Source organism: Mesoplodon bidens (assembly GCF_964165515.1).
Source record: "Mesoplodon bidens genome assembly, chromosome: 15".
In the NCBI taxonomy this organism is placed as follows: Eukaryota; Metazoa; Chordata; class Mammalia; order Artiodactyla; family Ziphiidae; genus Mesoplodon; species Mesoplodon bidens.
The window spans coordinates 89,193,453-89,212,824 of NC_138171.1; positions in this window are offsets into that span (position 1 = coordinate 89,193,453).

Below are 19,372 nucleotides of genomic sequence, written 5' to 3' on the forward strand. Positions count from 1 at the left end.
TAAGGTGTAGGGCTGGTGGTAGGTTTCCGTTCCGCGGTAGGGTTAGGGTTAGGGAACGGCAAGGCTTAGGGCACAGGTGAGGGTACGGAAACGTGGGAGGGTCAGGCTACATGCTGACGCACGGGTCAGTGCCAGCGTACGGGCCAGGAGTAGGGTACGGCGTAAGGTAAGGTGTAGGGCTGGTGGTTTGTTTCCATTCCAGGCTAGGGTTAGGGTTAGGGAACGGCAAGGCTTAGGGCACAGGGGAGGGTACGGAAACGTGGGAGGGTCGGGCTACGTGCTGACGCACGGGTCAGTGCCAGCGTACGGGACAGGAGTCGGCAACGGCGTAGGATAAAGTGTAGGGCTGGTGGTGTGTTTCCTTTCCGGGCTAGGGTTAGGGTTAGGGAACGGCAAGGCTTAGGGCACAGGGGAGGGTACGGAAACGTGGGAGGGTCGGGCTACCTGCTGACGCACGTGTCAGTGCCAGCGTACGGGACAGGAGTCGGCAACGGCGTAGGATAAAGTGAAGGGCTTGTGGTGGATTTGCGTTTCGGGCTAGGGTTAGGGTTAGGGAACGGCAAGGCTTAGGGCACAGGTGAGGGTACGGAAACGTGGGAGGGTCAGGCTATGTGCTGACGCATTGGTCATTGCCAGCATACGGGTCAGGACTAGGGTACGGCGTAAGGTAAGGTGTAGGGCTGGTGGTTGGTTTCCGTTCCAGGCTAGGGTTAGGGTTAGGGAACGGCAAGGCTTAGGGCACAGGTGAGGGTACGGAAACGTGGGAAGGTCAGGCTATGTGCTGACGCACGGGTCAGTGCCAGCGTACGGGCCAGGAGTAGGAAACGGCGTAAGGTAAGTTGTAGGGCTGGTGGTTGGTTTCCGTTCCAGGCTAGGGTTAGGGTTAGGGAACGGCAAGGCTTAGGGCACAGGTGAGGGTACGGAAACGTGGGAGGGTCAGGCTACGTGCTGAAGCACGGTTCAGTGCCAGCGTACGGGCCAGGAGTAGGCAACGGCGTAGGATAAAGTGTAGGGCTGGTGGTGGATTTCTGTTCCAGGCTAGGGTTAGGGTTAGGGAACGGCAAGGCTTAGGGCACAGGTGAGTGTACGGAAACGTGGGAGGGTCGGGCTACGTGCTGACGCACGGGTCAGTGCCAGCGTACGGGCCAGGAGTAGGCAACGGCATAGGGTAAGGTGTAGGGCTGGTGGTGGGTTTCCGTTCCGGGCTAGGGTTAGGGTTAGGGAACGGCAAGGCTTAGGGCACAGGTGAGGGTACGGAAACGTGGGAGGGTCAGGCTACATGCTGACGCACGGGTCAGTGCCAGCATACGGGCCAGGAGTAGGCAACGGCGTAAGGTAAGGTGTAGGGCTTGTGGTTGGTTTCCGTTCCAGGCTAGGGTTAGGGTTAGGGAACGGCAAGTCTTAGGGCACAGGGGAGGGTAAGGAAACGTGGGAGGGTCGGGCTACGTGCTGACCCACGGGTCAGTGCCAGCGTACGGGACAGGAGTCGGCAACGGCGTAGGATAAAGTGTAGGGCTGGTGGTGGATTTGCGTTCGGGGCTAGGGTTAGGGTTAGGGAACGGCAAGGCTTAGGGCACCCGTGAGGGTACGGTAACGTGGGAGGGTCAGGCTATGTGCTGACGCATTGGTCATTGCCAGCGTACGGGTCAGGAGTAGGGTACGGCGAAAGGTAAGGTGTAGGGCTGGTGGTGGGTTTCTATTCCGGGCTAGGGTTAGGGATAGGGAACGGCAAGGCTTAGGGCACAGGTGAGGGGACGGAAACGTGGGAGGGTCGGGCTACGTGCTGACGCACGGGTCAGTGCCAGCGTACGGGCCAGGAGTAGGCAACGGCGTAGGATAAAGTGTAGGGCTGGTGGTGGATTTGCGTTCTGGGCTAGAGTTAGGGTTAGGGAACGGCAAGGCTTAGGGCACAGGTGAGGGTACGGAAACGCGGGAGGGTAAGGCTACGTGCTGATGCACGGGTCAGTGCCAGAGTACAGGCCAGGAGTAGGCAACGGCGTAGCGTAAGGTGTAGGGCTGGTGGTGGGTTTCCGTTCCGGGCTAGGGTTAGGGTTAGGGAACGGCAAGGCTTAGGGCACAGGTGAGGGTACGGAAACGTGGGAGGGTCAGGCTACGTGCTGACGCACGGGTCAGTGCCAGCGTACGGGCCAGGAGTAGGTAACGGCGTAAGGTAAGGTGTAGGGCTGGTGGTTGGTTTCCGTTCCAGGCTAGGGTTAGGGTTAGGGAACGGCAAGGCTTAGGGCACAGGTGAGGGTACGGAAACGTGGGAGGGTCGGGCTACGTGCTGACGCATGGGTCAGTGCCAGCGTACGGGCCAGGAGTAGGCAAAGGCGTAGGATGAAGTGTAGGGCTGGTGGTGGATTTGCGTTCTGGACTAGGATTAGGGTTTGGGAACGGCAAGGCTTAGGGCACAGGTGAGTGTACGGAAACGTGGGAGGGTCAGGCTACGTGCTGACGCACGGGTCAGTGCCTGCGTACGGGCCAGGAGTAGGGTACGGCATAAGGTAAGGTGTAGGGCTGGTGGTGGGTTTCCGTTCCGGGCTAGGGTTAGGGTTAGGGAACGGCAAGGCTTAGGGCACAGGTGAGGGTACGGAACCGTGGGAGGGTCAGGCTACGTGCTGACGCATGGTTCAGTGCCAGCGTACGGGCCAGGAATAGGGTACGAAGTAAGGTAAGGTGTAGGGCTGGTGGTAGGTTTCCGTTCCGCGCTAGGGTTAGGGTTAGGGAACGGCAAGGCTTAGGGCACAGGTGAGGGTACGGAAACGTGGGAGGGTCAGGCTACATGCTGACACACGGGTCAGTGCCAGCGTACGGGCCAGGAGTAGGGTACGGCGTAAGGTAAGGTGTAGGGCTGGTGGTTTGTTTCCATTCCAGGCTAGGGTTAGGGTTAGGGAACGGCAAGGCTTAGGGCACAGGGGAGGGTACGGAAACGTGGGAGGGTCGGGCTACGTGCTGACGCACGGGTCAGTGCCAGCGTACGGGACAGGAGTCGGCAACGGCGTAGGATAAAGTGTAGGGCTGGTGGTGGGTTTCCTTTCCGGGCTAGGTTTAGGGTTAGGGAACGGCAAGGCTTAGGAGTACAGGTGAGGGTACGGAAACGTGGGAGGGTTAGGCTACATGCTGACGCACGGGTCAGTGCCAGCATACGGGCCAGGAGTAGGCAACGAAGTAAGGTAAGGTGTAGGGCTGGTGGTTGGTTTCCGTTCCAGGCTAGGGTTAGGGTTAGGGAACGGCAAGGCTTAGGGCACAGGGGAGGGTACGGAAACGTGGGAGGGTCGGGCTACCTGCTGACGCACGTGTCAGTGCCAGCGTACGGGACAGGAGTCGGCAACGGCGTAGGATAAAGTGAAGGGCTTGTGGTGGATTTGCGTTTCGGGCTAGGGTTAGGGTTAGGGAACGGCAAGGCTTAGGGCACAGGTGAGGGTACGGAAACGTGGGAGGGTCAGGCTATGTGCTGACGCATTGGTCATTGCCAGCATACGGGTCAGGACTAGGGTACGGCGTAAGGTAAGGTGTAGGGCTGGTGGTTGGTTTCCGTTCCAGGCTAGGGTTAGGGTTAGGGAACGGCAAGGCTTAGGGCACAGGTGAGGGTACGGAAACGTGGGAAGGTCAGGCTATGTGCTGACGCACGGGTCAGTGCCAGCGTACGGGCCAGGAGTAGGAAACGGCGTAAGGTAAGTTGTAGGGCTGGTGGTTGGTTTCCGTTACAGGCTAGGGTTAGGGTTAGGGAACGGCAAGGCTTAGGGCACAGGTGAGGGTACGGAAACGTGGGAGGGTCAGGCTACGTGCTGAAGCACGGTTCAGTGCCAGCGTACGGGCCAGGAGTAGGCAACGGCGTAGGATAAAGTGTAGGGCTGGTGGTGGATTTCTGTTCCAGGCTAGGGTTAGGGTTAGGGAACGGCAAGGCTTAGGGCACAGGTGAGTGTACGGAAACGTGGGAGGGTCGGGCTACGTGCTGACGCACGGGTCAGTGCCAGCGTACGGGCCAGGAGTAGGCAACGGCGTAGGGTAAGGTGTAGGGCTGGTGGTGGGTTTCCGTTCCGGGCTAGGGTTAGGGTTAGGGAACGGCAAGGCTTAGGGCACAGGTGAGGGTACGGAAACGTGGGAGGGTCAGGCTACATGCTGACGCACGGGTCAGTGCCAGCATACGGGCCAGGAGTAGGCAATGGCGTAAGGTAAGGTGTAGGGCTTGTGGTTGGTTTCCGTTCCAGGCTAGGGTTAGGGTTAGGGAACGGCAAGTCTTAGGGCACAGGGGAGGGTAAGGAAACGTGGGAGGGTCGGGCTACGTGCTGACCCACGGGTCAGTGCCAGCGTACGGGACAGGAGTCGGCAACGGCGTAGGATAAAGTGTAGGGCTGGTGGTGGATTTGCGTTCGGGGCTAGGGTTAGGGTTAGGGAACGGCAAGGCTTAGGGCACCCGTGAGGGTACGGTAACGTGGGAGGGTCAGGCTATGTGATGACGCATTGGTCATTGCCAGCGTACGCGTCAGGAGTAGGGTACGGCGAAAGGTAAGGTGTAGGGCTGGTGGTGGGTTTCTATTCCGGGCTAGGGTTAGGGATAGGGAACGGCAAGGCTTAGGGCACAGGTGAGGGGACGGAAACGTGGGAGGGTCGGGCTACGTGCTGACGCACGGGTCAGTGCCAGCGTACGGGCCAGGAGTAGGCAACGGCGTAGGATAAAGTGTAGGGCTGGTGGTGGATTTGCGTTCTGGGCTAGAGTTAGGGTTAGGGAACGGCAAGGCTTAGGGCACAGGTCAGGGTACGGAAACGCGGGAGGGTAAGGCTACGTGCTGATGCACGGGTCAGTGCCAGAGTACAGGCCAGGAGTAGGCAACGGCGTAGCGTAAGGTGTAGGGCTGGTGGTGGGTTTCCGTTCCGGGCTAGGGTTAGGGTTAGGGAACGGCAAGGCTTAGGGCACAGGTGAGGGTACGGAAACGTGGGAGGGTCAGGCTACGTGCTGACGCACGGGTCAGTGCCAGCGTACGGGCCAGGAGTAGGTAACGGCGTAAGGTAAGGTGTAGGGCTGGTGGTTGGTTTCCGTTCCAGGCTAGGGTTAGGGTTAGGGAACGGCAAGGCTTAGGGCACAGGTGAGGGTACGGAAACGTGGGAGGGTCGGGCTACGTGCTGAAGCATGGGTCAGTGCCAGCGTACGGGCCAGGAGTAGGCAAAGGCGTAGGATGAAGTGTAGGGCTGGTGGTGGATTTGCGTTCTGGACTAGGATTAGGGTTTGGGAACGGCAAGGCTTAGGGCACAGGTGAGGGTACGGAAACGTGGGAGGGTCAGGCTACGTGCTGACGCACGGGTCAGTGCCTGCGTACGGGCCAGGAGTAGGGTACGGCATAAGGTAAGGTGTAGGGCTGGTGGTGGGTTTCCGTTCCGGGCTAGGGTTAGGGTTAGGGAACGGCAAGGCCTAGGGCACAGGTGAGGGTACGGAAACGTGGGAGGGTCAGGCTACGTGCTGACGCATGGTTCAGTGCCAGCGTACGGGCCAGGAATAGGGTACGAAGTAAGGTAAGGTGTAGGGCTGGTGGTAGGTTTCCGTTCCGCGCTAGGGTTAGGGTTAGGGAACGGCAAGGCTTAGGGCACAGGTGAGGGGACGGAAACGTGGGAGGGTCGGGCTACGTGCTGACGCACGGGTCAGTGCCAGCGTACGGGCCAGGAGTAGGCAACGGCGTAGGATAAAGTGTAGGGCTGGTGGTGGATTTGCGTTCTGGGCTAGAGTTAGGGTTAGGGAACGGCAAGGCTTAGGGCACAGGTCAGGGTACGGAAACGCGGGAGGGTAAGACTACGTGCTGATGCACGGGTCAGTGCCAGAGTACAGGCCAGGAGTAGGCAACGGCGTAGCGTAAGGTGTAGGGCTGGTGGTGGGTTTCCGTTCCGGGCTAGGGTTAGGGTTAGGGAACGGCAAGGCTTAGGGCACAGGTGAGGGTACGGAAACGTGGGAGGGTCAGGCTACGTGCTGACACACGGGTCAGTGCCAGCGTACGGGCCAGGAGTAGGTAACGGCATAAGGTAAGGTGTAGGGCTGGTGGTTGGTTTCCGTTCCAGGCTAGGGTTAGGGTTAGGGAACGGCAAGGCTTAGGGCACAGGTGAGGGTACGGAAACGTGGGAGGGTCGGGCTACGTGCTGACGCATGGGTCAGTGCCAGCGTACGGGCCAGGAGTAGGCAAAGGCGTAGGATGAAGTGTAGGGCTGGTGGTGGAATTGCGTTCTGGACTAGGATTAGGGTTTGGGAACGGCAAGGCTTAGGGCACAGGTGAGGGTACGGAAACGTGGGAGGGTCAGGCTACGTGCTGACGCACGGGTCAGTGCCTGCGTACGGGCCAGGAGTAGGGTACGGCATAAGGTAAGGTGTAGGGCTGGTGGTGGGTTTCCGTTCCGGGCTAGGGTTAGGGTTAGGGAACGGCAAGGCTTAGGGCACAGGTGAGGGTACGGAAACGTGGGAGGGTCAGGCTACGTGCTGACGCATGGTTCAGTGCCAGCGTACGGGCCAGGAATAGGGTACGAAGTAAGGTAAGGTGTAGGGCTGGTGGTAGGTTTCCGTTCCGCGCTAGGGTTAGGGTTAGGGAACGGCAAGGCTTAGGGCACAGGTGAGGGTACGGAAACGTGGGAGGGTCAGGCTACATGCTGACGCACGGGTCAGTGCCAGCGTACGGGCCAGGAGGAGGGTACGGCGTAAGGTAAGGTGTAGGGCTGGTGGTTTGTTTCCATTCCAGGCTAGGGTTAGGGTTAGGGAACGGCAAGGCTTAGGGCACAGGGGAGGGTACGGAAACGTGGGAGGGTCGGGCTACGTGCTGACGCACGGGTCAGTGCCAGCGTACGGGACAGGAGTCGGCAACGGCGTAGGATAAAGTGTAGGGCTGGTGGTGGGTTTCCTTTCCGGGCTAGGGTTAGGGTTAGGGAACGGCAAGGCTTAGGGCACAGGTGAGGGTACGGAAACGTGGGAGGGTTAGGCTACATGCTGACGCACGGGTCAGTGCCAGCATACGGGCCAGGAGTAGGCAACGAAGTAAGGTAAGGTGTAGGGCTGGTGGTTGGTTTCCGTTCCAGGCTAGGGTTAGGGTTAGGGAACGGCAAGGCTTAGGGCACAGGGGAGGGTACGGAAACGTGGGAGGGTCGGGCTACCTGCTGACGCACGTGTCAGTGCCAGCGTACGGGACAGGAGTCGGCAACGGCGTAGGATAAAGTGAAGGGCTTGTGGTGGATTTGCGTTTCGGGCTAGGGTTAGGGTTAGGGAACGGCAAGGCTTAGGGCACAGGTGAGGGTACGGAAACGTGGGAGGGTCAGGCTATGTGCTGACGCATTGGTCATTGCCAGCATACGGGTCAGGACTAGGGTACGGCGTAAGGTAAGGTGTAGGGCTGGTGGTTGGTTTCCGTTCCAGGCTAGGGTTAGGGTTAGGGAACGGCAAGGCTTAGGGCACAGGTGAGGGTACGGAAACGTGGGAAGGTCAGGCTATGTGCTGACGCACGGGTCAGTGCCAGCGTACGGGCCAGGAGTAGGAAACGGCGTAAGGTAAGTTGTAGGGCTGGTGGTTGGTTTCCGTTCCAGGCTAGGGTTAGGGTTAGGGAACGGCAAGGCTTAGGGCACAGGTGAGGGTACGGAAACGTGGGAGGGTCAGGCTACGTGCTGAAGCACGGTTCAGTGCCAGCGTACGGGCCAGGAGTAGGCAACGGCGTAGGATAAAGTGTAGGGCTGGTGGTGGATTTCTGTTCCAGGCTAGGGTTAGGGTTAGGGAACGGCAAGGCTTAGGGCACAGGTGAGTGTACGGAAACGTGGGAGGGTCGGGCTACGTGCTGACGCACGGGTCAGTGCCAGCGTACGGGCCAGGAGTAGGCAACGGCGTAGGGTAAGGTGTAGGGCTGGTGGTGGGTTTCCGTTCCGGGCTAGGGTTAGGGTTAGGGAACGGCAAGGCTTAGGGCACAGGTGAGGGTACGGAAACGTGGGAGGGTCAGGCTACATGCTGACGCACGGGTCAGTGCCAGCATACGGGCCAGGAGTAGGCAACGGCGTAAGGTAAGGTGTAGGGCTTGTGGTTGGTTTCCGTTCCAGGCTAGGGTTAGGGTTAGGGAACGGCAAGTCTTAGGGCACAGGGGAGGGTAAGGAAACGTGGGAGGGTCGGGCTACGTGCTGACCCACGGGTCAGTGCCAGCGTACGGGACAGGAGTCGGCAACGGCGTAGGATAAAGTGTAGGGCTGGTGGTGGATTTGCATTCGGGGCTAGGGTTAGGGTTAGGGAACGGCAAGGCTTAGGGCACCCGTGAGGGTACGGTAACGTGGGAGGGTCAGGCTATGTGCTGACGCATTGGTCATTGCCAGCGTACGGGTCAGGAGTAGGGTACGGCGAAAGGTATGGTGTAGGGCTGGTGGTGGGTTTCTATTCCGGGCTAGGGTTAGGGATAGGGAACGGCAAGGCTTAGGGCACAGGTGAGGGGACGGAAACGTGGGAGGGTCGGGCTACGTGCTGACGCACGGGTCAGTGCCAGCGTACGGGCCAGGAGTAGGCAACGGCGTAGGATAAATTGTAGGGCTGGTGGTGGATTTGCGTTCTGGGCTAGAGTTAGGGTTAGGGAACGGCAAGGCTTAGGGCACAGGTCAGGGTACGGAAACGCGGGAGGGTAAGGCTACGTGCTGATGCACGGGTCAGTGCCAGAGTACAGGCCAGGAGTAGGCAACGGCGTAGCGTAAGGTGTAGGGCTGGTGGTGGGTTTCCGTTCCGGGCTAGGGTTAGGGTTAGGGAACGGCAAGGCTTAGGGCACAGGTGAGGGTACGGAAACGTGGGAGGGTCAGGCTACGTGCTGACGCACGGGTCAGTGCCAGCGTACGGGCCAGGAGTAGGTAACGGCGTAAGGTAAGGTGTAGGGCTGGTGGTTGGTTTCCGTTCCAGGCTAGGGTTAGGGTTAGGGAACGGCAAGGCTTAGGGCACAGGTGAGGGTACGGAAACGTGGGAGGGTCGGGCTACGTGCTGACGCATGGGTCAGTGCCAGCGTACGGGCCAGGAGTAGGCAAAGGCGTAGGATGAAGTGTAGGGCTGGTGGTGGATTTGCGTTCTGGACTAGGATTAGGGTTTGGGAACGGCAAGGCTTAGGGCACAGGTGAGGGTACGGAAACGTGGGAGGGTCAGGCTACGTGCTGACGCACGGGTCAGTGCCTGTGTACGGGCCAGGAGTAGGGTACGGCATAAGGTAAGGTGTAGGGCTGGTGGTGGGTTTCCGTTCCGGGCTAGGGTTAGGGTTAGGGAACGGCAAGGCTTAGGGCACAGGTGAGGGTACGGAAACGTGGGAGGGTCAGGCTACGTGCTGACGCATGGTTCAGTGCCAGCGTACGGGCCAGGAATAGGGTACGAAGTAAGGTAAGGTGTAGGGCTGGTGGTAGGTTTCCGTTCCGCGCTAGGGTTAGGGTTAGGGAACGGCAAGGCTTAGGGCACAGGTGAGGGTACGGAAACGTGGGAGGGTCAGGCTACATGCTGACGCACGGGTCAGTGCCAGCGTACGGGCCAGGAGTAGGGTACGGCGTAAGGTAAGGTGTAGGGCTGGTGGTTTGTTTCCATTCCAGGCTAGGGTTAGGGTTAGGGAACGGCAAGGCTTAGGGCACAGGGGAGGGTACGGAAACGTGGGAGGGTCGGGCTACGTGCTGACGCACGGGTCAGTGCCAGCGTACGGGACAGGAGTCGGCAACGGCGTAGGATAAAGTGTAGGGCTGGTGGTGGGTTTCCTTTCCGGGCTAGGGTTAGGGTTAGGGAACGGCAAGGCTTAGGGCACAGGTGAGGGTACGGAAACGTGGGAGGGTTAGGCTACATGCTGACGCACGGGTCAGTGCCAGCATACGGGCCAGGAGTAGGCAACGAAGTAAGGTAAGGTGTAGGGCTGGTGGTTGGTTTCCGTTCCAGGCTAGGGTTAGGGTTAGGGAACGGCAAGGCTTAGGGCACAGGGGAGGGTACGGAAACGTGGGAGGGTCGGGCTACCTGCTGACGCACGTGTCAGTGCCAGCGTACGGGACAGGAGTCGGCAACGGCGTAGGATAAAGTGAAGGGCTTGTGGTGGATTTGCGTTTCGGGCTAGGGTTAGGGTTAGGGAACGGCAAGGCTTAGGGCACAGGTGAGGGTACGGAAACGTGGGAGGGTCAGGCTATGTGCTGACGCATTGGTCATTGCCAGCATACGGGTCAGGACTAGGGTACGGCGTAAGGTAAGGTGTAGGGCTGGTGGTTGGTTTCCGTTCCAGGCTAGGGTTAGGGTTAGGGAACGGCAAGGCTTAGGGCACAGGTGAGGGTACGGAAACGTGGGAAGGTCAGGCTATGTGCTGACGCACGGGTCAGTGCCAGCGTACGGGCCAGGAGTAGGAAACGGCGTAAGGTAAGTTGTAGGGCTGGTGGTTGGTTTCCGTTCCAGGCTAGGGTTAGGGTTAGGGAACGGCAAGGCTTAGGGCACAGGTGAGGGTACGGAAACGTGGGAGGGTCAGGCTACGTGCTGAAGCACGGTTCAGTGCCAGCGTACGGGCCAGGAGTAGGCAACGGCGTAGGATAAAGTGTAGGGCTGGTGGTGGATTTCTGTTCCAGGCTAGGGTTAGGGTTAGGGAACGGCAAGGCTTAGGGCACAGGTGAGTGTACGGAAACGTGGGAGGGTCGGGCTACGTGCTGACGCACGGGTCAGTGCCAGCGTACGGGCCAGGAGTAGGCAACGGCGTAGGGTAAGGTGTAGGGCTGGTGGTGGGTTTCCGTTCCGGGCTAGGGTTAGGGTTAGGGAACGGCAAGGCTTAGGGCACAGGTGAGGGTACGGAAACGTGGGAGGGTCAGGCTACATGCTGACGCACGGGTCAGTGCCAGCATACGGGCCAGGAGTAGGCAACGGCGTAAGGTAAGGTGTAGGGCTTGTGGTTGGTTTCCGTTCCAGGCTAGGGTTAGGGTTAGGGAACGGCAAGTCTTAGGGCACAGGGGAGGGTAAGGAAACGTGGGAGGGTCGGGCTACGTGCTGACCCACGGGTCAGTGCCAGCGTACGGGACAGGAGTCGGCAACGGCGTAGGATAAAGTGTAGGGCTGGTGGTGGATTTGCATTCGGGGCTAGGGTTAGGGTTAGGGAACGGCAAGGCTTAGGGCACCCGTGAGGGTACGGTAACGTGGGAGGGTCAGGCTATGTGCTGACGCATTGGTCATTGCCAGCGTACGGGTCAGGAGTAGGGTACGGCGAAAGGTATGGTGTAGGGCTGGTGGTGGGTTTCTATTCCGGGCTAGGGTTAGGGATAGGGAACGGCAAGGCTTAGGGCACAGGTGAGGGGACGGAAACGTGGGAGGGTCGGGCTACGTGCTGACGCACGGGTCAGTGCCAGCGTACGGGCCAGGAGTAGGCAACGGCGTAGGATAAATTGTAGGGCTGGTGGTGGATTTGCGTTCTGGGCTAGAGTTAGGGTTAGGGAACGGCAAGGCTTAGGGCACAGGTCAGGGTACGGAAACGCGGGAGGGTAAGGCTACGTGCTGATGCACGGGTCAGTGCCAGAGTACAGGCCAGGAGTAGGCAACGGCGTAGCGTAAGGTGTAGGGCTGGTGGTGGGTTTCCGTTCCGGGCTAGGGTTAGGGTTAGGGAACGGCAAGGCTTAGGGCACAGGTGAGGGTACGGAAACGTGGGAGGGTCAGGCTACGTGCTGACGCACGGGTCAGTGCCAGCGTACGGGCCAGGAGTAGGTAACGGCGTAAGGTAAGGTGTAGGGCTGGTGGTTGGTTTCCGTTCCAGGCTAGGGTTAGGGTTAGGGAACGGCAAGGCTTAGGGCACAGGTGAGGGTACGGAAACGTGGGAGGGTCGGGCTACGTGCTGACGCATGGGTCAGTGCCAGCGTACGGGCCAGGAGTAGGCAAAGGCGTAGGATGAAGTGTAGGGCTGGTGGTGGATTTGCGTTCTGGACTAGGATTAGGGTTTGGGAACGGCAAGGCTTAGGGCACAGGTGAGGGTACGGAAACGTGGGAGGGTCAGGCTACGTGCTGACGCACGGGTCAGTGCCTGTGTACGGGCCAGGAGTAGGGTACGGCATAAGGTAAGGTGTAGGGCTGGTGGTGGGTTTCCGTTCCGGGCTAGGGTTAGGGTTAGGGAACGGCAAGGCTTAGGGCACAGGTGAGGGTACGGAAACGTGGGAGGGTCAGGCTACGTGCTGACGCATGGTTCAGTGCCAGCGTACGGGCCAGGAATAGGGTACGAAGTAAGGTAAGGTGTAGGGCTGGTGGTAGGTTTCCGTTCCGCGCTAGGGTTAGGGTTAGGGAACGGCAAGGCTTAGGGCACAGGTGAGGGTACGGAAACGTGGGAGGGTCAGGCTACATGCTGACGCACGGGTCAGTGCCAGCGTACGGGCCAGGAGTAGGGTACGGCGTAAGGTAAGGTGTAGGGCTGGTGGTTTGTTTCCATTCCAGGCTAGGGTTAGGGTTAGGGAACGGCAAGGCTTAGGGCACAGGGGAGGGTACGGAAACGTGGGAGGGTCGGGCTACGTGCTGACGCACGGGTCAGTGCCAGCGTACGGGACAGGAGTCGGCAACGGCGTAGGATAAAGTGTAGGGCTGGTGGTGGGTTTCCTTTCCGGGCTAGGGTTAGGGTTAGGGAACGGCAAGGCTTAGGGCACAGGTGAGGGTACGGAAACGTGGGAGGGTTAGGCTACATGCTGACGCACGGGTCAGTGCCAGCATACGGGCCAGGAGTAGGCAACGAAGTAAGGTAAGGTGTAGGGCTGGTGGTTGGTTTCCGTTCCAGGCTAGGGTTAGGGTTAGGGAACGGCAAGGCTTAGGGCACAGGGGAGGGTACGGAAACGTGGGAGGGTCGGGCTACCTGCTGACGCACGTGTCAGTGCCAGCGTACGGGACAGGAGTCGGCAACGGCGTAGGATAAAGTGAAGGGCTTGTGGTGGATTTGCGTTTCGGGCTAGGGTTAGGGTTAGGGAACGGCAAGGCTTAGGGCACAGGTGAGGGTACGGAAACGTGGGAGGGTCAGGCTATGTGCTGACGCATTGGTCATTGCCAGCATACGGGTCAGGACTAGGGTACGGCGTAAGGTAAGGTGTAGGGCTGGTGGTTGGTTTCCGTTCCAGGCTAGGGTTAGGGTTAGGGAACGGCAAGGCTTAGGGCACAGGTGAGGGTACGGAAACGTGGGAAGGTCAGGCTATGTGCTGACGCACGGGTCAGTGCCAGCGTACGGGCCAGGAGTAGGAAACGGCGTAAGGTAAGTTGTAGGGCTGGTGGTTGGTTTCCGTTCCAGGCTAGGGTTAGGGTTAGGGAACGGCAAGGCTTAGGGCACAGGTGAGGGTACGGAAACGTGGGAGGGTCAGGCTACGTGCTGAAGCACGGTTCAGTGCCAGCGTACGGGCCAGGAGTAGGCAACGGCGTAGGATAAAGTGTAGGGCTGGTGGTGGATTTCTGTTCCAGGCTAGGGTTAGGGTTAGGGAACGGCAAGGCTTAGGGCACAGGTGAGTGTACGGAAACGTGGGAGGGTCGGGCTACGTGCTGACGCACGGGTCAGTGCCAGCGTACGGGCCAGGAGTAGGCAACGGCGTAGGGTAAGGTGTAGGGCTGGTGGTGGGTTTCCGTTCCGGGCTAGGGTTAGGGTTAGGGAACGGCAAGGCTTAGGGCACAGGTGAGGGTACGGAAACGTGGGAGGGTCAGGCTACATGCTGACGCACGGGTCAGTGCCAGCATACGGGCCAGGAGTAGGCAACGGCGTAAGGTAAGGTGTAGGGCTTGTGGTTGGTTTCCGTTCCAGGCTAGGGTTAGGGTTAGGGAACGGCAAGTCTTAGGGCACAGGGGAGGGTAAGGAAACGTGGGAGGGTCGGGCTACGTGCTGACCCACGGGTCAGTGCCAGCGTACGGGACAGGAGTCGGCAACGGCGTAGGATAAAGTGTAGGGCTGGTGGTGGATTTGCGTTCGGGGCTAGGGTTAGGGTTAGGGAACGGCAAGGCTTAGGGCACCCGTGAGGGTACGGTAACGTGGGAGGGTCAGGCTATGTGCTGACGCATTGGTCATTGCCAGCGTACGGGTCAGGAGTAGGGTACGGCGAAAGGTAAGGTGTAGGGCTGGTGGTGGGTTTCTATTCCGGGCTAGGGTTAGGGATAGGGAACGGCAAGGCTTAGGGCACAGGTGAGGGGACGGAAACGTGGGAGGGTCGGGCTACGTGCTGACGCATGGGTCAGTGCCAGCGTACGGGCCAGGAGTAGGCAACGGCGTAGGATAAAGTGTAGGGCTGGTGGTGGATTTGCGTTCTGGGCTAGAGTTAGGGTTAGGGAACGGCAAGGCTTAGGGCACAGGTCAGGGTACGGAAACGCGGGAGGGTAAGGCTACGTGCTGATGCACGGGTCAGTGCCAGAGTACAGGCCAGGAGTAGGCAACGGCGTAGCGTAAGGTGTAGGGCTGGTGGTGGGTTTCCGTTCCGGGCTAGGGTTAGGGTTAGGGAACGGCAAGGCTTAGGGCACAGGTGAGGGTACGGAAACGTGGGAGGGTCAGGCTACGTGCTGACGCACGGGTCAGTGCCAGCGTACGGGCCAGGAGTAGGTAACGGCGTAAGGTAAGGTGTAGGGCTGGTGGTTGGTTTCCGTTCCAGGCTAGGGTTAGGGTTAGGGAACGGCAAGGCTTAGGGCACAGGTGAGGGTACGGAAACGTGGGAGGGTCGGGCTACGTGCTGACGCATGGGTCAGTGCCAGCGTACGGGCCAGGAGTAGGCAAAGGCATAGGATGAAGTGTAGGGCTGGTGGTGGATTTGCGTTCTGGACTAGGATTAGGGTTTGGGAACGGCAAGGCTCAGGGCACAGGTGAGGGTACGGAAACGTGGGAGGGTCAGGCTACGTGCTGACGCACGGGTCAGTGCCTGCGTACGGGCCAGGAGTAGGGTACGGCATAAGGTAAGGTGTAGGGCTGGTGGTGGGTTTCCGTTCCGGGCTAGGGTTAGGGTTAGGGAACGGCAAGGCTTAGGGCACAGGTGAGGGTACGGAAACGTGGGAGGGTCAGGCTACGTGCTGACGCATGGTTCAGTGCCAGCGTACGGGCCAGGAATAGGGTACGAAGTAAGGTAAGGTGTAGGGCTGGTGGTAGGTTTCCGTTCCGCGCTAGGGTTAGGGTTAGGGAACGGCAAGGCTTAGGGCACAGGTGAGGGTACGGAAACGTGGGAGGGTCAGGCTACATGCTGACGCACGGGTCAGTGCCAGCGTACGGGCCAGGAGTAGGGTACGGCGTAAGGTAAGGTGTAGGGCTGGTGGTTTGTTTCCATTCCAGGCTAGGGTTAGGGTTAGGGAACGGCAAGGCTTAGGGCACAGGGGAGGGTACGGAAACGTGGGAGGGTCGGGCTACGTGCTGACGCACGGGTCAGTGCCAGCGTACGGGACAGGAGTCGGCAACGGCGTAGGATAAAGTGTAGGGCTGGTGGTGGGTTTCCTTTCCGGGCTAGGGTTAGGGTTAGGGAACGGCAAGGCTTAGGGCACAGGTGAGGGTACGGAAACGTGGGAGGGTTAGGCTACATGCTGACGCACGGGTCAGTGCCAGCATACGGGCCAGGAGTAGGCAACGAAGTAAGGTAAGGTGTAGGGCTGGTGGTTGGTTTCCGTTCCAGGCTAGGGTTAGGGTTAGGGAACGGCAAGGCTTAGGGCACAGGGGAGGGTACGGAAACGTGGGAGGGTCGGGCTACCTGCTGACGCACGTGTCAGTGCCAGCGTACGGGACAGGAGTCGGCAACGGCGTAGGATAAAGTGAAGGGCTTGTGGTGGATTTGCGTTTCGGGCTAGGGTTAGGGTTAGGGAACGGCAAGGCTTAGGGCACAGGTGAGGGTACGGAAACGTGGGAGGGTCAGGCTATGTGCTGACGCATTGGTCATTGCCAGCATACGGGTCAGGACTAGGGTACGGCGTAAGGTAAGGTGTAGGGCTGGTGGTTGGTTTCCGTTCCAGGCTAGGGTTAGGGTTAGGGAACGGCAAGGCTTAGGGCACAGGTGAGGGTACGGAAACGTGGGAAGGTCAGGCTATGTGCTGACGCACGGGTCAGTGCCAGCGTACGGGCCAGGAGTAGGAAACGGCGTAAGGTAAGTTGTAGGGCTGGTGGTTGGTTTCCGTTCCAGGCTAGGGTTAGGGTTAGGGAACGGCAAGGCTTAGGGCACAGGTGAGGGTACGGAAACGTGGGAGGGTCAGGCTACGTGCTGAAGCACGGTTCAGTGCCAGCGTACGGGCCAGGAGTAGGCAACGGCGTAGGATAAAGTGTAGGGCTGGTGGTGGATTTCTGTTCCAGGCTAGGGTTAGGGTTAGGGAACGGCAAGGCTTAGGGCACAGGTGAGTGTACGGAAACGTGGGAGGGTCGGGCTACGTGCTGACGCACGGGTCAGTGCCAGCGTACGGGCCAGGAGTAGGCAACGGCGTAGGGTAAGGTGTAGGGCTGGTGGTGGGTTTCCGTTCCGGGCTAGGGTTAGGGTTAGGGAACGGCAAGGCTTAGGGCACAGGTGAGGGTACGGAAACGTGGGAGGGTCAGGCTACATGCTGACGCACGGGTCAGTGCCAGCATACGGGCCAGGAGTAGGCAACGGCGTAAGGTAAGGTGTAGGGCTTGTGGTTGGTTTCCGTTCCAGGCTAGGGTTAGGGTTAGGGAACGGCAAGTCTTAGGGCACAGGGGAGGGTAAGGAAACGTGGGAGGGTCAGGCTACGTGCTGACCCACGGGTCAGTGCCAGCGTACGGGACAGGAGTCGGCAACGGCGTAGGATAAAGTGTAGGGCTGGTGGTGGATTTGCGTTCGGGGCTAGGGTTAGGGTTAGGGAACGGCAAGGCTTAGGGCACCCGTGAGGGTACGGTAACGTGGGAGGGTCAGGCTATGTGCTGACGCATTGGTCATTGCCAGCGTACGGGTCAGGAGTAGGGTACGGCGAAAGGTAAGGTGTAGGGCTGGTGGTGGGTTTCTATTCCGGGCTAGGGTTAGGGATAGGGAACGGCAAGTCTTAGGGCACAGGTGAGGGGACGGAAACGTGGGAGGGTCGGGCTACGTGCTGACGCACGGGTCAGTGCCAGCGTACGGGCCAGGAGTAGGCAACGGCGTAGGATAAAGTGTAGGGCTGGTGGTGGATTTGCGTTCTGGGCTAGAGTTAGGGTTAGGGAACGGCAAGGCTTAGGGCACAGGTCAGGGTACGGAAACGCGGGAGGGTAAGGCTACGTGCTGATGCACGGGTCAGTGCCAGAGTACAGGCCAGGAGTAGGCAACGGCGTAGCGTAAGGTGTAGGGCTGGTGGTGGGTTTCCGTTCCGGGCTAGGGTTAGGGTTAGGGAACGGCAAGGCTTAGGGCACAGGTGAGGGTACGGAAACGTGGGAGGGTCAGGCTACGTGCTGACGCACGGGTCAGTGCCAGCGTACGGGCCAGGAGTAGGTAACGGCATAAGGTAAGGTGTATGGCTGGTGGTTGGTTTCCGTTCCAGGCTAGGGTTAGGGTTAGGGAACGGCAAGGCTTAGGGCACAGGTGAGGGTACGGAAACGTGGGAGGGTCGGGCTACGTGCTGACGCATGGGTCAGTGCCAGCGTACGGGCCAGGAGTAGGCAAAGGCGTAGGATGAAGTGTAGGGCTGGTGGTGGATTTGCGTTCTGGACTAGGATTAGGGTTTGGGAACGGCAAGGCTTAGGGCACAGGTGAGGGTACGGAAACGTGGGAGGGTCAGGCTACGTGCTGACGCACGGGTCAGTGCCTGCGTACGGGCCAGGAGTAGGGTACGGCATAAGGTAAGGTATAGGGCTGGTGGTGGGTTTCCGTTCCGGGCTAGGGTTAGGGTTAGGGAACGGCAAGGCTTAGGGCACAGGTGAGGGTACGGAAACGTGGGAGGGTCAGGCTACGTGCTGACGCATGGTTCAGTGCCAGCGTACGGGCCAGGAATAGGGTACGAAGTAAGGTAAGGTGTAGGGCTGGTGGTAGGTTTCCGTTCCGCGCTAGGGTTAGGGTTAGGGAACGGCAAGGCTTAGGGCACAGGTGAGGGTACGGAAACGTGGGAGGGTCAGGCTACATGCTGACGCACGGGTCAGTGCCAGCGTACGGGCCAGGAGGAGGGTACGGCGTAAGGTAAGGTGTAGGGCTGGTGGTTTGTTTCCATTCCAGGCTAGGGTTAGGGTTAGGGAACGGCAAGGCTTAGGGCACAGGGGAGGGTACGGAAACGTGGGAGGGTCGGGCTACGTGCTGACGCACGGGTCAGTGCCAGCGTACGGGACAGGAGTCGGCAACGGCGTAGGATAAAGTGTAGGGCTGGTGGTGGGTTTCCTTTCCGGGCTAGGGTTAGGGTTAGGGAACGGCAAGGCTTAGGGCACAGGTGAGGGTACGGAAACGTGGGAGGGTTAGGCTACATGCTGACGCACGGGTCAGTGCCAGCATACGGGCCAGGAGTAGGCAACGAAGTAAGGTAAGGTGTAGGGCTGGTGGTTGGTTTCCGTTCCAGGCTAGGGTTAGGGTTAGGGAACGGCAAGGCTTAGGGCACAGGGGAGGGTACGGAAACGTGGGAGGGTCGGGCTACCTGCTGACGCACGTGTCAGTGCCAGCGTACGGGACAGGAGTCGGCAACGGCGTAGGATAAAGTGAAGGGCTTGTGGTGGATTTGCGTTTCGGGCTAGGGTTAGGGTTAGGGAACGGCAAGGCTTAGGGCACAGGTGAGGGTACGGAAACGTGGGAGGGTCAGGCTATGTGCTGACGCATTGGTCATTGCCAGCATACGGGTCAGGACTAGGGTACGGCGTAAGGTAAGGTTTAGGGCTGGTGGTTGGTTTCCGTTCCAGGCTAGGGTTAGGGTTAGGGAACGGCAAGGCTTAGGGCACAGGTGAGGGTACGGAAACGTGGGAAGGTCAGGCTATGTGCTGACGCACGGGTCAGTGCCAGCGTACGGGCCAGGAGTAGGAAACGGCGTAAGGTAAGTTGTAGGGCTGGTGGTTGGTTTCCGTTCCAGGCTAGGGTTAGGGTTAGGGAACGGCAAGGCTTAGGGCACAGGTGAGGGTACGGAAACGTGGGAGGGTCAGGCCTCGTGCTGAAGCACGGTTCAGTGCCAGCGTACGGGCCAGGAGTAGGCAACGGCGTAGGATAAAGTGTAGGGCTGGTGGTGGATTTCTGTTCCAGGCTAGGGTTAGGGTTAGGGAACGGCAAGGCTTAGGGCACAGGTGAGTGTACGGAAACGTGGGAGGGTCGGGCTACGTGCTGACGCACGGGTCAGTGCCAGCGTACGGGCCAGGAGTAGGCAACGGCGTAGGGTAAGGTGTAGGGCTGGTGGTGGGTTTCCGTTCCGTGCTAGGGTTAGGGTTAGGGAACGGCAAGGCTTAGGGCACAGGTGAGGGTACGGAAACGTGGGAGGGTCAGGCTACATGCTGACGCACGGGTCAGTGCCAGCATACGGGCCAGGAGTAGGCAACGGCGTAAG